Source organism: Leiobunum rupestre, chromosome 1, assembly GCF_980474605.1.
Source record: "Leiobunum rupestre chromosome 1, qqLeiRupe1.1.hap1, whole genome shotgun sequence".
NCBI classification, from domain to species: domain Eukaryota; kingdom Metazoa; phylum Arthropoda; class Arachnida; order Opiliones; family Sclerosomatidae; genus Leiobunum; species Leiobunum rupestre.
In genome coordinates, this window is record NC_143384.1 from 26,846,346 (window position 1) to 26,867,801 (window position 21,456).

The following is a 21,456-nucleotide window of genomic DNA, read 5'->3' on the forward strand; positions in this document are numbered from 1 at the left end:
ATCTGATAGTAATAATCATGTATACTTTTTAAGTAGACGGTCCCTAATATATCTTATTTTTAGATAAATTGTAAGTTTATTTTAATTTTTTTTTATCTACAGTAAGACCCTTTTCTTTGGCTTTAGATAATGTTTTTATTTCGAGAATCCCATATTCATTATTTTCTTCATCAAAAACCAGCCTATCTGGAGAGGCCCCGATTATCGGGAAGCGAGGATTAACCACCAAGCCTACTTGGAAACTGCCACTTCTTTATTTTTAATTCCTTCTTTGACATACTTAATGTGACTTATAGAAGTAACACCTCTTATACTTTTTACAAATTCTGATGTAACAATTTTCTCCGTTTAACCATTTTACCAAAATTTGCAGCGCTGAGACGTTTCGTTCTTTTACTCTTCAACAGTTCACTCTCCGATTGATCTCTTGTTGCTTTTTCTAAATTTTTGCCTCCTCCAGAATAACTTCGAAACATTTTGGCATTGTATTCTTTGATTCGTCAACGGTTACTATTTGGACTGGGAATTCTTTGCGCGGAAATTTTAACATAATATTTTCAATATCATTTTGGCAAATTTGTGGTTCTTCATTGGACTTAATAGCTTCAGATTTAACAGCTTGGTAATTTTTTTCTTCCATAATTCTTACTCACATAGGCCTGATACCAAGGGTTTTCATAGACATTGCAAAAGATATGATCATCGTATTTTCTAATGTAGGTGGCATTGATTCTTCTGATAATGATGAATAATTTGCCACGCATGTTTTTCTTCGCTTTATTTTTTAATTTGCATTCACTCCAGTTTTACTAACTTTGTGTTTGATAAACTTGAGGGAGTTAAAGTAAGTGGTTTACCAATTCTTGTTGACAGATTTGAGATGTCCCCACTTTTGTGCCCTTTCAGTGCGTGACAAATCCGTAGGAAAAAACTTCCGTCTTTCTAATGTACAATCTAAAATGTACCACAAAGTAGACGCAACATGGCTACAAACTCCTCCCTGGCCACAAGGACACTCGCACAATCCCGAAACACTAGTTCCCTTACTAACATTCCTTGAAACATAGCAATTATAAATGCTGTTTGTTTTCTAAGAAACACGAACTTTCGCTTTAATGTATAATAGACATTGACTAGGTTGCCAGTGTGATAAGAAAACATTCGTGACTCTGTTAGATTTGAACATACGGTACTTACGGTAGCCTTGTTTTTGTGTTTTTTACTTCTTGAATGATGTTTTGCAATCCTTTGGGGATATCTTTTAGAAGTTTAGTCCAATTTCCTTTTGGGATTAATTCTGCGGTTTTGACTGAGCTATTGTTAGGCCTTGGCTTAAGAGCGTCTCTGACAAATATTAACGATTAAAAATACTTTTTGTATCAGTCTATTCTATAATGACTTTATTTAAAAACATTAAAATGAAATTTGATTTAAATGTTATTTAATTTACATTTATCAACATTATTAACAAACCTTTTCTTCAGAGAATCCATCGCTTCAAACTTGCCGATTCACGAATTGCGAATTCGTTAGATTGCAAGAAAAATCGTTGAAATTGGCCGTAAATTCCGACCAATCAGAGAAATCCGCTATTTCGCAGGTTTGCGCGGGGAAGTACTGATATTAAGTCCCCTCGTAGGATAATACAGGGTGTCTTGATTTGATCAGCCCAGGCGATTTTCTCAAAAACTATAGTTTATAAACTGAAATTATCAGGATATACTCTCTCGGGGAAGACCCTTTTCCTTTGGGATTTTCAGAAAAATCGTGAAATGTTTCACCCTTTTGAAATTTTTATTTCTTGAACGATAGGTGATAGACGAAAATTTTCTTACAACAAGTTGTAGAGCGTACTCGAAAACCTTTAATGAAATTGGTTTGATCAAAAACGGACAATCTGTCATTGAAATAATACGTCATGAAAAAAACAAGTTGGTACTACCCAAAAAGGTTTACGTCTCATGAAAAAGAAAGAGAAACCCATCTAATTTGAAATATCGTATGTTTGTAAATATAAAAAACGAACTGTTTTTAAACCAAATCATTTTAAATAATTTTTAAGAGAAAATAAAATTTACATCTTAATAAAATAGAAAAACCACTATTGTACAATTAAACATTTATTTAAAAACTGCTACAGCCGTTTCGACACTATTACCAGCGTCGTCGTCAGGCAAAATTACAATTCTAGTTCCCGAGTCTGTAGAGAGCACAACAGAAAAAAATCACTGTAATTACAATTCGAGTAGCGCATACATTCCATTTATGTATAAAATACCCTGGTTTCAGCAAATTTTTATAGTGCGATAGCATCTTATGGGCAGGGCTATCTATATTATTAATTAATTGGTTGTTAATTTTTAATTTAACAATTTCAACCGATTCTCTAATATTTAATTTAATTAAGTTACTTTCCCTAGAAATTAATACAACATGTTTTGTATCTATATTGTGTGGGGGACTTTTTAACATGTCAACAATGGCCTTTTGTCTTCTAAATCTCAGGTCAGCTTCGTGCTCTTGTACTCGCGTCAAGAGACATCGTTTGGTTTGTCCTACATAGCCCATCTGGCAACTACACTTTAATAAGTAAATTCCACTCTCTTCTAGGTCAGTTACACTGTCTTTTCTAATAGGAAAATGGTTGCCAATTTTGCGAGGGGTAACACAGTCTCAAATAATCTGTACACCGAGTTGGGGATTTAGCACTGTTAAAGGTACATATTTTCAAGTGTTCGTGAGTTCCATTTAGCACTGTCGTAGGTACGGCAGTGTACACCGAGTTCGCAGAGTGTCTTACCCCTCGCAATTTGGTGTATCGGTATAAAAATTTGGTTTAACATTATTGATTTTACAGACGTGGCCAATTTTTCCGTAAACTTACTATAAGGTAACATGATGATATTGTTTTTTTTGTCAAAAGGTTTAAGTTTTGTATTGTTAATTATCTAAGAAATGAACTTCAAATCAAAGCCCCTATTTATCGTTACACTTTTTATAAAGATAATTTCATGGTTCTATTCAAATTTATAACTGCACAAGTTCAAAGCTCTATCCGTATATGAGAGAAACGCCGATTTCTTCGGGTCGATTAAGTTGGCCCCCCTTTTTTGATTTCCCAGAAAATTTCTCTATCAATTTTATGCACCCACAATGCGACAAAATGCGACAGCAAGAAAATGAGATGCGACTTAACCATTATCGAGATATAATTAAAATTAAAAAGGGGCTAAATTAACGTCAGCCCCCATAATTTCGTTATTCAACCAGGACAGAATATCATAGCCACTACATGTCAATGCGAAGAAATGCGACAGATATAATTTTGATTGCTAAAATACAGTTTATGTGAAAATTAATAGAGACAGTGGGGGGCTAACTTAAAGGAAAAGTCCAGGTTGGGTAAAACTTGGGTCTATTTGAAAGATCATGTTTAAGTAAATTCAAAAATATCAACCGTAAAATTATATCTTTTTTTAATGACGATAAATTAATTTTTAAACGAGCAAAATTTACCCGCCAAGCGAGCTGCCATTTTCTTTCACATTCCCTCCGCAGACCGCACGCGGAGCAAGCGCGTGATTAAAGTCCTAAAACGTCACTGCGAAACAAAATTGCAGATCGCTTGGCGGGTAAATTTGGCTCGTTTAAAAATTATTTTCTTGTCATTAAAAAAAGATACAATTTTACGACTGATATTTTTGAGTTTATTTAAACATGATCTTTCAAATAGACCCAAGTTTTACTCAACCTGGACTTTTCCTTTAGCAGTAACCCCCATATTAATTCATAATTTTTATTAACCTTAATATAAAGAAACTTCAATGCGAATTAATGCGACACTATTTTTAACGAATGCGACAAATAATGTTATGAGATAATAGACAAATGAAAAAAGGGGGCCAATTTAATGGCAGCCCCCCCCCCCCCCGGAAAATAAAAAATAAGTTAAATAAAAAAATTAAATAGTTAACGCGGACCAATGCCACAACCATTTTTCCAAATGCGACATCAATAAAAAGAGTTCTTCGTAACCAGATTGGAATGTGACCAGTAATAGATAATATTAAATGGGTGCTAATTTAATGGCAGCCCCCAAATTTTAAATATATAATTTGTAGTAAAAAATAAATTACGTCGTTATTCCGGACCAATACGACAATCATTTTTTCAAATGCGACAGCAATAGAAATAGTTCTTCCGAGCCAGATTGTTATGTGACTAATAATAGATAAAAAAAGGGGCTAATTTAATGGCAACCCCCAAAATATAAAAAAAAAATTAAAAAAAAAGATAATTTGCGAGTTTAACGCTAATTAACGCGACAATCGTTTTTCAAATGCGACATCAATAGAAATAGTTCTTCCTAACCAGATTGGAGTATGACCAATAATAGATAAAAAAATGGAGCTAGTTTAATGAATGTGACGTTATTTTAAATGAATGGGACATCATTTAAAGTAAATGCGACATCCTTTTGAATGAATGCGACATCATTTTAAGTGAATGTGACATCATTTTAAGTGAATGCGACATCAATATAAAAATGTTACATCAATATAAATGAATGCGACATCAATATAAATGAATGCGATATCAATATAAATGAATGCGACATCAATATAAATGAATGCGACATCAATATAAATGAATGCTACATCAATATAAATGAATGCGACATCAATATAAATGAATGCGACATCAATATAAATAATTGTGACATTAATATAAAGGAATGCGACATCAATAGAAATGAATGCGACATCAATGTAAATGATTGCGACCTCATTTTAAATAAATGCGACCTTATTTTAAATGAATGCGACCTCATTTTAAATAAATGCGACCTCATTTTAAATAAATGCGACCTTATTTTAAATGAATGCGACCTCATTTTAAATAACTGCGCCCTTATTTTAAATGAATGCGACAGCCCACAAGGGGTGGCCCACGAGGGGTCGGAGAGTGTAATAACTGGCGGCTTTACCGGGGAGCCGGGGTCCGGCTCTTGTAACCCATCACACTGGCGCGCTGGGAGATGTTAGCTCCGTCGAAATGGTCCTATCTCCACCTCAGACTTCTGTTCGGTGTGGGCTGGTAACTGGGCTTCGGCAAAGCCTAACGGAGAGGGTCCAGGCCAACTGGCCGCCTCGGCGGATTGGGTAGCCTGCTGTGGGGCTGCGGGCCTCCGTATGAGGGCATGGCGGTCCTGTTTCCCGGCCTTTTGGACTCCCACCAGGATATCCGGTGCCAGCTGTGCCGGGTTATTTGGACTGCTGTGTGCTCGTCTTTCCCCTTTAGGAGTTCTTTCCAATGGGCTTGGCTCTCTACCTTCCTAGGTAGGGTGTCGGCTGGAGTTGCCAGAGCATCCGCTCTTATTCCCACTGCTGTGTGCGAAGTGGGGGCTGGTCGACCCGTTGCTGCACCTTCTGCTGGGTTGAGCGGCTTGCGTCGAGGGTGCGACCATCAGTAGTGGGGTTCTGCTACCCATGCTGGTTTTGTCACCTGTCCGGGCTTGTGGACGCTGGCGTAGGGCATTATGATGACAGACCTCCGGTGGTGCGGTTTGAATCTTACCGGTACACCGGGCTATAAATCTGGCACATGTCCAGCATTTACATAAATGCGACATTATTATTTTTAAGGGCTGGGACATCATTCAAAGTGAATGCGACATCATTTTAAGTGAATGTGACATCATTTTAAGTGAATGCGACATCATTTTAAGTGAATGCGACATCATTTTAAGTGAATGCAACATCAATATAAAAATGTAACATCAAGAATGTATTTATTTATACTCAGGGAGAATGAATATGTCGAGATTATTTTTAGCGTTTCTCCAATTCCACCCGTTGGGCCCCCCAGTATGCTGCTCCGTTTTAATAAAATCAAATAATACTGCAATCTCATTGGTTCTTAAAAATTACGTTTTTCGACGCGATTAACGCGGCTGCGAGGACGCAAAAAATAAGACCGCCTCCTTTTTTCCTCCCCCCCCCTTTAGCGTGACGGGGTTAGGGGCTCAACGTGTCCGTCGATAGTCTCGACATATTCATTCTCCCTGAGTATAAATAAATACATTCTTGGTAACATCAATATAAATAAATGTAACAACAATATAAATAAATGTAACATCAATATAAATAAATGTAACATCAATATAAATAAATGTAACATCAATATAAATAAATGTAACATCAATATAAATAAATGTAACATCAATATAAATAAATGTAACATCAATATAAATAAATGTAACATCAATATAAATAAATGTAACATCAATATAAATAAATGTAACATCAATATAAATAAATGTAACATCAATATAAATAAATGTAACATCAATATAAATAAATGTAACATCAATATAAATAAATGCGACCTCATTTTAAATGAATGCGACCTTATTTTAAATAAATACGACATTTTTAATGCTAAACCATAAAATGAATGCGACATCAATATAAATGAATGCGATATCAATATAAATAATGCGATATCATGTAAATGAATGCGATATCAATATAAATAAATGCGACATCTATATAAACGAATGCGACATCTATATAAACAAATGCGACATCAATATAAACGATGATACCACATTCATTTAAAATAATATATTTATTTAAATGCTCTAGCATTCATTTAAAATTAGGTCACATTCATTTAAAATGAGGTCGCATTCGTTTAAAATAAGGTCGCATTTATTTAAAATGAGGTCGCAATCATTTATATTGATGTCGCATTCATTTAAATAAATGTCGCACTCATTTATATTTATGTCGCACTCATTTATATTTATGTCGCATTCATTTATATTCATGTAGCATTCATTTATATTGATGTTACATTTTTATATTGATGTTACATTTTTATATTGATGTTACATTTTTATATTGATGTTACATTTTTATATTGACGTTACATTTTTATATTGACGTTACATTTTTATATTGATGTTACATTTTTATATTGATGTTACATTTTTATATTGATGTTACATTTTTATATTGATGTTACATTTTTATATTGATGTTACATTTTTATATTGATGTTACATTTTTATATTGATGTTACATTTTTATATTGATGTTACATTTTTATATTGATGTTACATTTTTATATTGATGTTACATTTTTATATTTATGTTACATTTTTATATTGATGTTACATTTTTATATTGATGTTACATTTTTATATTGATGTTACATTTTTATATTGACGTTACATTTTTATATTGACGTTACATTTTTATATTGACGTTACATTTTTATATTGACGTTACATTTTTATATTGATGTTACATTTTTATATTGATGTTACATTTTTATATTGATGTTACATTTTTATATTTATGTTACATTTTTATATTGATGTTACATTTTTATATTGATGTTACATTTTTATATTGATGTTACATTTTTATATTGATGTTACATTTTTATATTGATGTTACATTTTTATATTGATGTTACATTTTTATATTGATGTTACATTTTTATATCTATGTTACATTTTTATATTGATGTTACATTTTTATATTGATGTTACATTTTTATATTGATGTTACATTTTTATATATATGTCGCATTCACTTCAAATGATGTCGCATTCACTTCAAATGATGTCGCATTCACTTTAAATGATGTAGCATTCATTTAAAATGATGTCGCATTCACTTTAAATGATGTCTTATTCATTTAAAATAATATATTTATTTAAATGCTGTCGCATTAATTTAAAATAAGGTCGCATTTATTTAAAATGAGGTTGCATTCATTTAAAACGAGGTCGCATTCATTTAAAATAAGGTCGCATTTATTTAAAATGAGGTCGCAATCATTTATATTGATGTTGCATTCATTTATATTGATGACGCAATCATTTATATTGATGTCGCAATCATTTTAATTGATGTCGCATTCACTTAAAATGATGTCGCATTCACTTTAAATGATGTCCCATTCATTTAAAATAAGGTCACATTCATTAAAAGATGTCGCAAGCAGTAACGCAGATGTCGCTTTCGAATCGAGATGATTCGTTATCATACGCAGTCGCTTTTATCAGTTTTCTTGAATAAAACTATCGCTTCTAAAACACAAATGGAGTGCATTTAGTAGTCAGTTTCGCCGGTATTAAATATTGTCGCAATTAATAAAGGTGTTGTCGCATTGGTCGGCGTTAAAAACATTTTTTTTCTTTCAATTTTTAATATTCTGAGGCTACCAATAAATTAGCTTTTTACTTTACCTAATTTGTTGAATTCGTGAAAAATAGTGTTGCATTAACCCCAGCAGCACAAAAACGTTGGTCCTACGTCTATGGCATCACAGGGGCCTGACTAGTGGGCAAAAAGCCGGCCCGCTGGGGTCGAATGTCACCTGAGCCCGACTCATCAGAAATACGTTGATCCGACTTAACTTACTGTGTCGTGGACCGACGTTCCGGCGACGGTTGCATTGAATATTGGGCCAACGTTACGGTTTACTTTCATATAATGGTCGGCCCGACAACAGTCAACGTTGGTACGTAACGAATCCCATCTATCAGCGAAATAACATATATAGATATAAATGTCGGCCCGACAACAGCCAACGTTGGTACATTACGAATTCCATCTATCAGCGAAATAACATATATACATATAAATGTCGGCCCGACAACTGCCAACGTCGGTACGTCTCGAACCCCAACTGTCAGCCCCATAACACATAAATATAAAATGAGTCGGCCCGACGAATGCCCACGTTGGTACGTAACAAACCACAACTGTCAGACCAATAACATATATAGATTTAAATGTCGGTCCAACGGTGTTAAACGTCGGACCAACGCTACATTTCCTCCAGTAATATTAGTAGGTGTGTATGTTTTAAAGAAATGTTTAATTCACTTTAATATCATTTTCAAAGTGTTCACAAAAATAGCTTTATTTGTTTTTGCACAAAACTATATAGGAACTCAATCATCACATTAAACGAGTGGTTCTAACAATTAATTAAGATACAGAATACTGACTAATCGTTTTTAATGAAATTTTTCCGCCAATAACCAAATACGCTATATCTGTACATTTTGTATTCATCGACGTCCCAACGATACCATGTCAAAACCCAATAATTTTCACTGGTTTTGCCCCTCGTCAAATCTTTCAGGTTTATATATTTTAAATCTGACTTCTAAGGCAAATCAATGGATTTACGTGTTATTTAAATGCATATTTGAGAAATATATGATTTATCAATGTGCGAGTTGGCCCAAAGTAGGTGTGACTCATTTTTGTTTTTAAAAATGACCACGTACCAACTATCACAGATTCAGAAATAAATGACCAAAAGCCAACTAAAAATTTACCATTTGCAATGGTCGCATTTAGGTCGGCTGTCGACCGAGACCATTAACCGACTTTCCAACCATTTCCCTACCAAACACCGACTAGACTGTGCTGCTGGGGAATTTGATTGCCGTTTCCTTAGATTGTTTTTTTTCTAAACCTGATAAAAAAATATGGTTAGGAAATACTCTTTCTATTGATGTCGCATTTGAAAAAAAAAACGATTGTCGCGTTAGGTAGCGTTAAACTCGCAAATTATTTTTTTATTATATTATATAACTTATAATTTACTTGTTAATCATAAGAAACCTTCGCGTAAGGCCACGATTCTTGCTAAGGCTTATGTTACTGCAGCAGTGGAAATTAATTTTTAACGTTTTTTATAGTTTTGATATCTCGACATAGATAGCGCTGCTGTTGAAAATACGTCACAGACTTCCTACCCCATTTTCGAAATCTTCTAGTACGGGAAAGAGAACAACTAAGGCGAAATATTTTGATCGGCCTGTTAAGAAAGAAATATAAAACATAATGCAACTAATTTATTTTTTAAACTGATTTGAATACCTTGATATATTTTTATTTTAAAACTTTTGTTTTTATGTAATTTAATTTCAAATGCAGGTATTGATTACAGTATAAATGTATTATTCAATGTATGCATTCTAATTTAAATTCTTATATTTAATTATATAAGAAAAAATAGTTTTAATTTCTTTCTAGAATTAGCAATGTCTAATAGAAGTGATGGGAAAGTTTTCCTGTGTCGTCACAAGCGTCGGCATAATATATATGCGCCAGATTATAAGAAACCCCATTAAATTGCTGATTTATATTAAAAACAATATCTCGCTAGCGTGACAAAATATTTGTTTTTCGGTGGTTTTAGATATAATTGCATTAACTGTAATAAATCATTTAACATGAAAACCGAGTTTAACAAACACAGAGACGAGGTTCACGCTCCACAGTAGCTGAGTGGAAACCGTTACCCTTTTCCACCAGACGATGAATTCCATCCTGATGTCCACGTTACTATAACTCATGCATTGAGTGGAACTGTTTCAAAATATAAGATATTTCAAAGTGGTGATGATGTTTTGAAGAAGTATAATACCTTCTCCTCTCAGGCCTCCGCAAGATTTGGAGATATTGTTTTCGAACAATTGGAAACATGGCGTGGTCTAAAATGGTATATAAGTCTTCAAGGACGATTCTCGAAGGCAACGGCTGACACCGAGGGTGGAGTTCTTGTAGAAACTTCACCGTATTTTCATAGCACAGCTTTCACCACTCTCCGGGACGATATAATAGGTGCAACAGATGTCCGACGCCTTCGGGAAAATTTAAAAATCAATGCAGGAGTATGAGAGAGAAGGTGGTGGATGAACCCTTGAAGAAAATTTGTATGGAGAATTAACCTTGGTTCCTGATAAACCACTAAATGGTAAGAACTTTTTTTAAATATAGCTTCATATTTTAGATAATAAAATTATCTCTTCAAAGGTTCCAGCTTCATTTCCCTGCCCCGGGAGTTGCGGAATAAGAAAGCGCTAATAAATATTCAAAATGAGGACAACAAGTGCTTCGTGTGTTCTATTTTGTCAGCTTTACATCCAGTGGAAAAAGATGGCCATTTAGTAAGAAAATACTTTCCATATGAGAATGAGCTTGATCTCAGTGGTATTAGTTTCCCAATGGAGATAAAACAAGTGCAGACGTTCGAGAAGCAGAACAATCTTTCGGTTAACATTTTTGCATACGAGAATGAAATATATCCACTTTATGTTAGTGAAAATAAATGTGAGGAAGTTAGAAGGGTTTATTAAATGATGATAGCCGTTAGCGAGAAAAAGCACTTTCCTTTGGTGAAGAACTTAAACAAGCAATTTTTTCTCTAGCCGAGGTAAAGAACTTTTCTTTGGTGAAGAACTTAAACAATTTTTTTTTTCTCTAGCAAAGAACAAGCACGCCTGCTCTTACTGTTACTACTGTCTACAAAGACTTTCAAGTGAAGGAATATTAGAAGATCATAACAAATATTGCAAAGCTTATGGTCCTATGAGGGTTTAATTGCCTGATGAGAATTAAAAATGGCTAACATTCAACAAGCATGTTATGCAAACCAGAGTTTATTACGTCATATATGCCGACTTTGAATGTTTTATTGAGAAAATTGAGACTCCTAAGCTAGATCCATTGAGTCAAGTTGGGAAACAGGTAGAGCTATCATCGTATTCTTTAAAGCAATTGCAGATTCTGGGTGCAAAAGTTATGGAGAATCATCCAAAGCTAACACCAACTTTAGAACATAGGTAGAACTATACATGTATTATCAGCTATAGATATTTAAAATGATTCTTACCTTTCTAAAATACACAGAGGTTTAAAATTCTATCAAAGCCCATTGATTAAGAAGAAATTAGAATTCAATACTCAGCGTCAAAAAGAAGCAAAAGATGAATTAAGCAACTCATTTTTCAAACTTATGAACAACGGTTTCTTTGGTAAGCTGATATTTACTAAATATATATATATTATAACAAAAACAGTTCTTCGAACTGAAAAAACAGTTTAGAGCTCGTTATAGGTGCAGCCTTAAAGGGTCATATATTATTTTTATTGTTGATTAATATGTCATTAAAATTAAATTAATTAATTAACATTAAAATTTTTATAATTATTATTATTATTGTATTATTTAATAATTGCAGATTGATTAAACTATAAATCGTAAAAAGGCGGGCCTATGAAGTGAAACACGCTGATTTTAAATCCATTTACAGAATTAAAATACGACCAGTGGTTGAGGTTACAGTGCGACGAAACCGGTTAATTGCCAAGATACGCGCAGCAGAGGTGGAAATGGGGGGAAAAGATGAACTCTTAATATAAATACCTTTAATTCTTTAATTTATTTATAGGAAAAACCACGGAGAATCTTTGTAATCGCCGAGACATACAACTAGTTCATAAAAGAAATCAAGTTCAGAAAATGAGCGCATCACCTCGGTTCACTTTTAACGAAAGTCTTGTAGGAATAGAAATGGCTAAGAAAAAGTAATGAAATAATTTATTTTTATAGAATGTTGTGTTCTATTTCAAGTTAATTTGAATTAGGATGCTGTTTAATCAGCCAATATATGTTAGTTTTAGTATCCTTGAAGTCAGCAAAACCTGCATGTATGAGTTTCATTATAATGAGATAATGAGACGCTACAGATCAAAAGCAAAAGCTGTGTTTTACAGACACTGACTCACTTTGTTATCTAATTGATACCGACGATATTTGCAACGACATGGCAACGTATACCCATTTTTATGATTTTTCAGACTATCCTAAAGATCATATGCTTTTCAGTGAAACCAACAAAAAAAAACCTCGGATTTAAGAAAGATTAATTGTGTGGCAGACTTGGCTTCTCTTTCGTTGGTCTAAAACCAAATATGTATCGCTACAGAGTGAGGACGGAGATAAGAATACTACCAAAGGTGTTGATAACCATTTTGTCAAGAAACATTTAAAACACAACTCCAACCGAGAATGTTTATTTGCGCAACGCATAACGTTAGCGATCACAAACAAAATAGCAGCACCAAATCATGAGCTATTTACAACAAATACTACTAAAATCGGGTAAGCCCTTTTGATAGCAAATTGCACCATTCAATAATAAAGATTAAATAAAGTCATTACACATTTAGTAAAATAAATTATAATTTGAATATCTAGTTAATTTGATTTGTATTAAAAAATTGTCATGGTGTTTATAAAGAATAATGCTATTATTAAGTTTAAACTTATTTATCCTATAGCCAACAAACGAACTGTCAACCCTAAACTAGGTAAACAAAAATTTTAATGGCTACCAACTAAAGCCTAGATACCTCTGAATAAAAACCAAATGCCCTCTAAAGAACTAAACACGTTAGAAAACCAAATGGCCGCCAAACAAAGCCTACATACTTTGTAAAAAACCAAATGCCCTCTAATCATAGATTAGGTTCACGGGAAAATACCATATTAACATGGCATCCAAATTTCGCGCTACCATTGCTATCATGTTACCGCCAGAAGCGGTATAATTACACTACTACACTTTGAAGCTATCTGGCGCTCTTTTAACTCATCGTTATACTTCTCCACTCACCCCTTCTAACTCCTTTAAATTTTTGCATAACCTTTTGAAACAACCTGTATAATCCAACCAATTCTTTTAATTTTAATATTGTGGGCGCCAATAAAGCCGTACGGTAGAGTCTCGTAATTTGACATTACACAAACTTTGTCAATCAGAACTCTTAATTTTTTAAAACAATCCACACTAACTAGAGTATTGTCGGGGAAGATCAACCTTAATAGGATCAATGTGTTTATCTCGACTTTCTCCTACTATGTATTTCGAAGTTTTTCCGTTTATCACGCTTTCGTTGGTGCAGATATACTTGGTCATGGTTTGAATTTTTCCCGAAGAGGGTGGCTCCAACCAGTAACTGAAGTATAGCTGGCCGGACCATACGTCGGGGTCAACTCGAGGGTCACATAGATTAGGAACGGACCCGTTTTACTTTGTAATAAATTATCCCAACAGTGTAGTGGTACAGATTTATTGCAACAACCTTTTCTAAATAGTCAACATAACTAGCCTAACTTGCGCGTTTGTATATGCGACCAAAACTGAATTGATGGTTTTTAGCCGCACTTCGTCCCTCTATTACACACGAATCACCTCGGCTTTAGCGACTAGCGACCGCTGTCCTTATTTTCTTGTAAGACAGCGAGCGAGTGAGGATTAGAATGCTTGATTTATCAGGATAAAATTAGATTAACATGGATTAATAAAAATATTCAATACATCAAATTTTGCAATTACCCATAAATACGAAGGACGATAAATTACAAAAAGAAAGGTATCGAATCAGATTTAAAATTAAATTAAAACACCCAGGAAAGTTGCTGAATTTTAAATACAAGACGAAATTAAAGTAAAACATCAAGTAAAGTAGCTGAATTTAAAATACAACATGAAAAATAAATAAAATAAAAATATATAAACGCTCGCCGAAGACTTAGCCGTACCGGGGGATCAGTGTAGAACGCTCGTAAAGGGTTGATGGACCCGACGACGGAACTGTAGGTCAGAATTCCCAAAATGGGAAGGCACGTCCGATACAACAACCCGCATTTGAGGAGTACAGATCGCGTGGCATTGCACTATTGAGTGGTCGGGCATCGGGAGACCATTGGTCTTGAGTTCAGTCGTCCAGGTCGGATTTTTGAAGAACAGGTGAAAAGTACCTTGTATTCGGCCAAAAGAGTAGATTTGGGATGGGTTGGTAGCTGTCTTAATTGTATCAATCAATTCCTTGTTTGCGTAGATATTAATAGAGGAGTCAATCCGGATACCGTGAGCAGCTGTGATTTTCATTTTGGAAAAAGAGTCGTTGGGTTTGGAGCGGAAGATGTTCTTCTTCGGTTGAGTCGGGTGGTCTTGTGTAGGTTTGGTGTTGACTCGGTTGGAGACGGTAGAGTTAGTTTGGCATCCCAACTTTAGGCTTAGAAGCCATGGGCGCTAGAGTTGAAAAATATATTTTGCGCGAGCGAAGTAAAATCTATCAAAAGACGATGAGCCTAATAAGCCGATAAACGACTCTTCTGAAAAAATAACCGTCAAGATAAATGACAGTTAAACCGAAAATATCGGATTATACGCGACTAGAGCTCTGAATTTTTCTATTCATTATAAAATAATTTAAGATTATTTTAAAAAATATGCTTGTAGACAATTAATCCATTTTAATTATTAATAATTCTTGTGGATTAAACAATTATCCACGAAGTTTGCAATTATTTGAAAAAAAAAATAATTTTATTGAATAAATTTGTTATTTTATATTCCAAATTTATTTATCAATTACGTATACTTTAATTATATAAAAATTGTTTTAATAAATTTAATAATAATAATAATAATAATAATAATAATAATAATAATAATAATAATAATAATAATAATCAGCTAGGCTAATACGCAAGGCACCACCTTAGGCCTAAGTCATCAAGCGACTTTTGAAGCCATTAATTCCTGTGGCCGGGTTACTATGCGTAGGAGGGTGGTGGCCAGCCCTGCAAGCCACGCGAGCCAACAGCTCCCTACGCTAACTATTACCGTTAACCTCAACAAGAGAGATTTATCAATGGATAATTAAAATCCGAACGCCGACCTCTAGTCGCGATAAAACTTATATCAAACGGTAGATGTAAATTAAAATTAAGCTTGTACGGCACTTTAAACTCGATTAATTATCAAACATACGGGAGCGATTAAAAGCAAAACTGCACGAGTTAGTGAAATCCTACGATTTTGACGGATTTTAAATAAATTTACGGTGCATTGGTCGAATAAGAATTCCGTTGTATGGTAGAACACCAAAAAAGCCGTTTACATTTATGGAGGAAAGGGTACTAAAACTTAAAATAATTAAAAAAATCCTATTGTTTAAAAAACTAATTTTCTCAAAAGTCGTAATGAATTGAAAAAACACAGAAACCAAAACAAGTACGGATTGGTCTAACCAAACTTAACCCAACCCCACGTCGACGTTTTTATATTAATTATAAATAGATAAAACTCACATAATTTCCTTAAACAATTATTTGTTTAAATAAAGTTTACGTAAGGGATAAATTAATAAATAAATTTATCCAATAAATATATTTTTTCTTCAAATAATCGCCAAATTTCGTGGGTAATTGTTTTTCCATATGAAATAAGGATAAATAAATTTGATAAATTGTCTTCAAGCATAATTTTTTTTAAATTATATCCCAATTTGTTGGTAATGATTAGAAAAATGCCGAGCTCTAACCCAACCTTTAACCTTAAACCCAAACTAAACATAATCCTAATCTAACCCAAACCTAACTCATATGGATATCTTAAGAGCCCTCCAAATAATGCCAACCCAGTCTATATTTATTTGTTACATTATTGTTATTACTAGTATTTGGTTGAGTGAGATCCCGCCATCGATTTGCTATTTTTGGAAATATATTGACAATATATTGATTCGGTCGTATGGGTATTCGGTTGTATGTGAGAACACCGAAACAAGGAAGGTTGAAAACCGCAATTTAGTGGAATAGGTAAAAAACTGTACTATCTCAGATTCATAAACTTGAATCAAAATCTCAATTAGAATAAAAAACACAGTTGGTCTTAATGGAGTATTTTGCTAATTTAAAGATTTTATGTTATCGTAAAGCACCGTAGAATCGTATCAAGCCTAAACGGTCGAGATTTAATTTCATCTTATCCCCCTATTGGCAATTTGGTCAATGCATAACTTTAAGAGCATAATTGAAATAAAATAATATCCATCACACTATATAAAAGAACTTGACGACAAAGCTATATATAACAATTTATCACTTTGTTGAAAAGAGTGTAACCCTAAGATGAAAGGTCACTACTTTTCTAAAACGTAGTAGTAAAATTCTGCTGTCGCCATTTTTCTCATAACAATACTTTTAGACAATTCGCTACTTTCTCGTTAGTCTCGCTACGACTAATAACTGTCGTAATAAAATAATATTTTGAAATTTTATTATCCACTCAATATTGCCAGCAATGAGCGATAAACAAATTCACAATGGTTACCTTTACATTATGTCTGCGTCATAGATTGAAGTATTACTACTACATACTTCGGCCATTGGTCATAGTTTTGTTAACATCACAAGTGTTACCGATCATGAAGCTCCATAGGGATTGGAAAACGATAAACCACACTCTACCCGTTCTCTTCTACGCGTACAGCGTTCAGTGAAGATTTAGAAGTTAAAAACACATCTTATTCGTTTTACCGTGGGTAAATAAACACGACAAAGGTATGAAAGACTGTTTTTTAATGGGAATAAACGCGGTACTTCGGTACATATGCATTCGAGGTGAAGTGAAAACTAACAATAAAAGGTTTTAAAAATTTGACTTTTATTCCCATTAAAACCGATCTTTCATACCTTTGTCGTGTTAATTTACAATATTTTGAATGTTGGTGCTTTTTACAATGTTCGTTACCGTTAGTAAAAACAACTTGGTTTTAATGATTAGTTGGTTTCTTGGAATAAATAAAGTAAACATAATTTATACCGTATGTCTTCTTGTAATTTATTTGTTCCTACATGCAAAGGTGACCTTAGTGATTAAATGGTCCTGATCGTAAGCGTTATTTCATAAGAAATCAAAGACACTATCAGAATTCAATCTGTCTGCCAAAAGGTAAATACTCGCCAAATAAACGTTCTCTGTAACTTTTATAACATATTAGAGATATATCCGCATCTTCAGGTTTTTTTTATAACCATTTAAAATGCTAGTCTCAATTTAATTGTAAAGATAACGAGATACATATATATTGGCGAAGTAAACGTAAAATTCTCAATCTATTATCTTACATTTTCAAAAAAGATAATTTGAAAAGAGGTCATTTCTAGCTCTCTGTCTAATATTTATCTTTTTATTTCAGTAACTGACTCTTTAATATATAGTTCCCAAATGTCTGGAAGGATTGGATTCTAGTTTCTTGCAATGGAGGAAGATAATAGTTTTTATGGTTTGTGCGAAACAGTATTCTGGGTAAGTTCCTAAAGCTCTCCCAAGATTTCAGTATTATATATGTTATTTTGTCCCTTAAACCAATTTTAATCTTTATAAGTACTTATTAGGTTTTATTTCAAATTTGAAATGACTTAGATTTTAGCCTCCTTAATTAGTTCCAATATAGAAAAGATTATTTAACGATAAATTAGCCAAGAGCTAAATTGGAGAATAGACAACAACTACCGTTTAAAAAAAATCGAAGAAGTAGAAGAGATCAAATATTATTGGGAGATCAAAAATGGCCATCTCGACCTTGAAAATGATTTCGTAAATTTTGCACAAGCTTGGTCTATTAAAATGATATTGGAGACGTAGATATTCTCAGCCAACGCAATAATTGAGGATATAGCTAATCACACAAAGTTGGTATTAATGGAATGAGTTTAACCATATTTTAATATTAATATTTCAGAGAATATTTGAATACGCTTAATATTTGCATTTAAGTAATAACTTATTCTGCAAATTTTTAAGTGAGAAGCACCCTAGCAGGGAATATAATATTTCCGTAATTACAGTCTGAAGCTCTGTTTAAACCCCTTTTTGAGCGTATATCTGATATCTCAGACCAATATTTTGTTATACTTTGTATCTGGATGGAAAATAACAGACCGAGAGCTTTAGCCAATAGGAACGTATTTGCAATTCTAGGTTATATGTAAACCACAGATATTCAAAAATATAATTTTAATGAAAATCGGACTTAAATTAAGGAACTGTACGTAGATTTTTAGGCGAAAATATAAAACCACGAAAATTCGGGTCCCGTAAATTACCCTGAAAACTATACTTTTTATTATTTCCTTGGTGAGACTAATGGCGATTTTCTTTGGGCTGCTCCCGGAGTGCTCCGAATGTCCTTGCGTGTCCCATTGGGCTTTCGAGAGCAGATCACGCAGAGATTGGCGTTTACCATTGGGACATCGCTCCGCGAGAGAGTGGCTGATTTCCTGCTCTCTGTTGATCCGAGATGAGTGACGGATCCGCGGATTCGAAGCAAGTTTTTGGAAAATGGCGGCAGACAGGGAAGAAAATTTACGAATTATTTTGTTATTATTAGAATCTGTAACCCTTCAGGTTCATTTTCCCTGCATACTTACATATTTTAATTTTTTTTCTGTGTGTTATTTACTTAGGATTGTGTGTAAAACGATTTACCAGAAGAAAGGCTCGGCGCCCGGCTAAAACAAAATGGCAGCAAGCTGCGAGTTACGTTTAAATTAGGAACGAGTATTACTTATTATCTAATTATAAATGAATAACCATTGTTAATACTATTTTATGAGAAATGCTGCTTTTTAATTGAGTCATGTATATACAGTTCATAACATATAATTACTTCATTTGCGATTCAATAAGCTTGGATATGAACCCAGTCCTAAGTCTCGTCTCAACGGTAACACTCGGCAACGGGCAGCGGTGCGCTTGAGTCTGTACTCGGCGGGGATGCCTCTATTCGTTTATCGGCGGTGTGAGCCAGCCGTTTCCTTATTTATTATCACATGCGCTACAAAATAGTTCCAAAATGTAATATTTATTTTGAAATCATTATATTTTTCCGGATAGATGATTATTTTAAATTTTACAAACTCCACGGGCTATTCTAACATATGGTTTAATGCGAACCTACCAGAAGAAAACTATATTTAATATTCAAGATTATTTTATAAAGCAAATTATAATTCATAAATTAATAAAATAAATAAAGGTACTAACGGTAAAATATATTTTTCTATATAACAATTATTTTTAGAATTATGATTTCACGGAACTTTTCCGAACCCGCAATGACACTACTTCTTATTATCTAAGGAAATTCGGCTTTCACGAAAGGCGGGCGTACGACAGACATTTTGTGGGAATCTGAAATTAATGTAAGAGCCTGCACTCAAGGCACGACCCTTTTTGTATAGAATATATTATTAATATTTGATATTTATAATTATTTATACACAAAACTCTCAATTATCAATTTATTAATCAAAAACTAGAATAGACTAGATTAGATTATAAATTGGTTATTTGTGTTTTAACCTTTTTATATATTTTTTGAAATGTTTCCTTGGAACCCTTGGAGCCATCTCGCGGAACCCCAGGGCATCAGCAGTGCTTACTTAAGTTGAAAACCACTGATTTAGTTTATGATATTTATAGGAGTACTTATATTAACGAATATTGGTATTTCAAACGGGGATTTTGGAAAATTATTAAATCAATTTAATAAAGGAAAGAATGTTTCATTTTTATTAAAATAATATTTTGAATATTATTCAGCTTTGAGATTGAGATCCTCAAGATTTCTGGCCCTGAAGTTATAAATTTTTAACCTTTTTAGGTAATTCTTGTTTTTGAATTAAAAATATAAAGAAACTAATTTAACCATTGGAAATTCCCATCTTAGATGAACTAATTGACGAAGTCAGAATTTCGTCAAGACGGTTGACAATCTATGTAAAGGTTCAAAGTGGTAGAAGAAACTGAAATTTTGATTCAGTCAAAACTCGCACAAGGGGAAGGGTGGGAAACGGAACCTCCCCCCCCCCCTTGTCAACGCAACTGCCTGACAGAACATAGGGGAGAACGAGCCATAGGCTTAATCGAAAGCAAAGAGTGCGATAAAATGATGGTTAATAGGTCAAAGGTTATTTAATAAGGTTCCCATGGAATAGGAATGTCCTAAAAATTCAAGAATTCTACTATTAGTAAGTTTTAATAATGTTACGGTTATCGATATAATTGGGAAACCCTAAAGAAGTACAGCCAAGAATTAACTCATGTAACAGAAAATACTATCTTTAACAACATCCTCTGATTTTATAATTCCCTGAAAATATTATCGGCCAACGCGGAAGAGTTTCAGCCTCTTTTCTCGCCGGAAGCGTGAAACATTTTCAGAAGAAAAGGCCGAAATGCATCGTCTTTCTTCGTGCAATTACGCTGAAAAAAGGGTACTGCCGTCACATTTTCTGTTAACCTATTACCATTCTTCGAATAATATGTACTTTGAGAAAAATATGAAATAGTAATGCATCTCATTCTTCACCCAACCAAAGGGTCATAAATATATAACGTTTTTAATGCAAATAAATGTTTGTACTTTATAAATTGTACTTCTGCAATGAACAGAAAACATAGACCAAGACATTTTGAAAAACACCACACGCCACCGCCGTCTCGGCTATGTTAAGCATTTGATTTCAATTGAGGCTCCTTAACAATGCGAATAAAAATTTAATTACGAAACATATTTAACATTAACAGTAAAAATATTTTTTTTTAATTTTGCTTTGTAAAATATTCTTATTCAAATTATTATATAATAAGTATTTAATTAATAATAATGAAAAATATTTTATGCACTGAAGCAGAGACTGCGTTTTAAAGGAAATTACCTATATTGGTACTATAGCATAAGGAACTAAAAGAAATACGCATGATAATCCTTT

General features: G+C 33.4%; 1 long non-coding RNA gene across 2 annotated transcripts; it reads left to right on the top strand.

The window, feature by feature from the left end:
• The first annotated feature begins 17,891 nt into the window (after positions 1 to 17,891).
• On the top strand, positions 17,892 to 21,230 carry LOC149961993 (uncharacterized). 2 transcript variants are annotated; one of them, XR_016481228.1, is made up of 5 exons: positions 17,892 to 17,986; positions 18,857 to 19,537; positions 19,764 to 19,884; positions 20,285 to 20,345; positions 20,412 to 21,230. It is a non-coding gene; the product is annotated as an uncharacterized LOC149961993 (long non-coding RNA). The 2 variants fall into 2 exon arrangements; XR_016481227.1 differs by lacking the exon at positions 17,892 to 17,986 and having other exon boundaries at positions 18,719 to 19,537.
• The last annotated feature ends 226 nt before the right edge of the window (positions 21,231 to 21,456 follow it).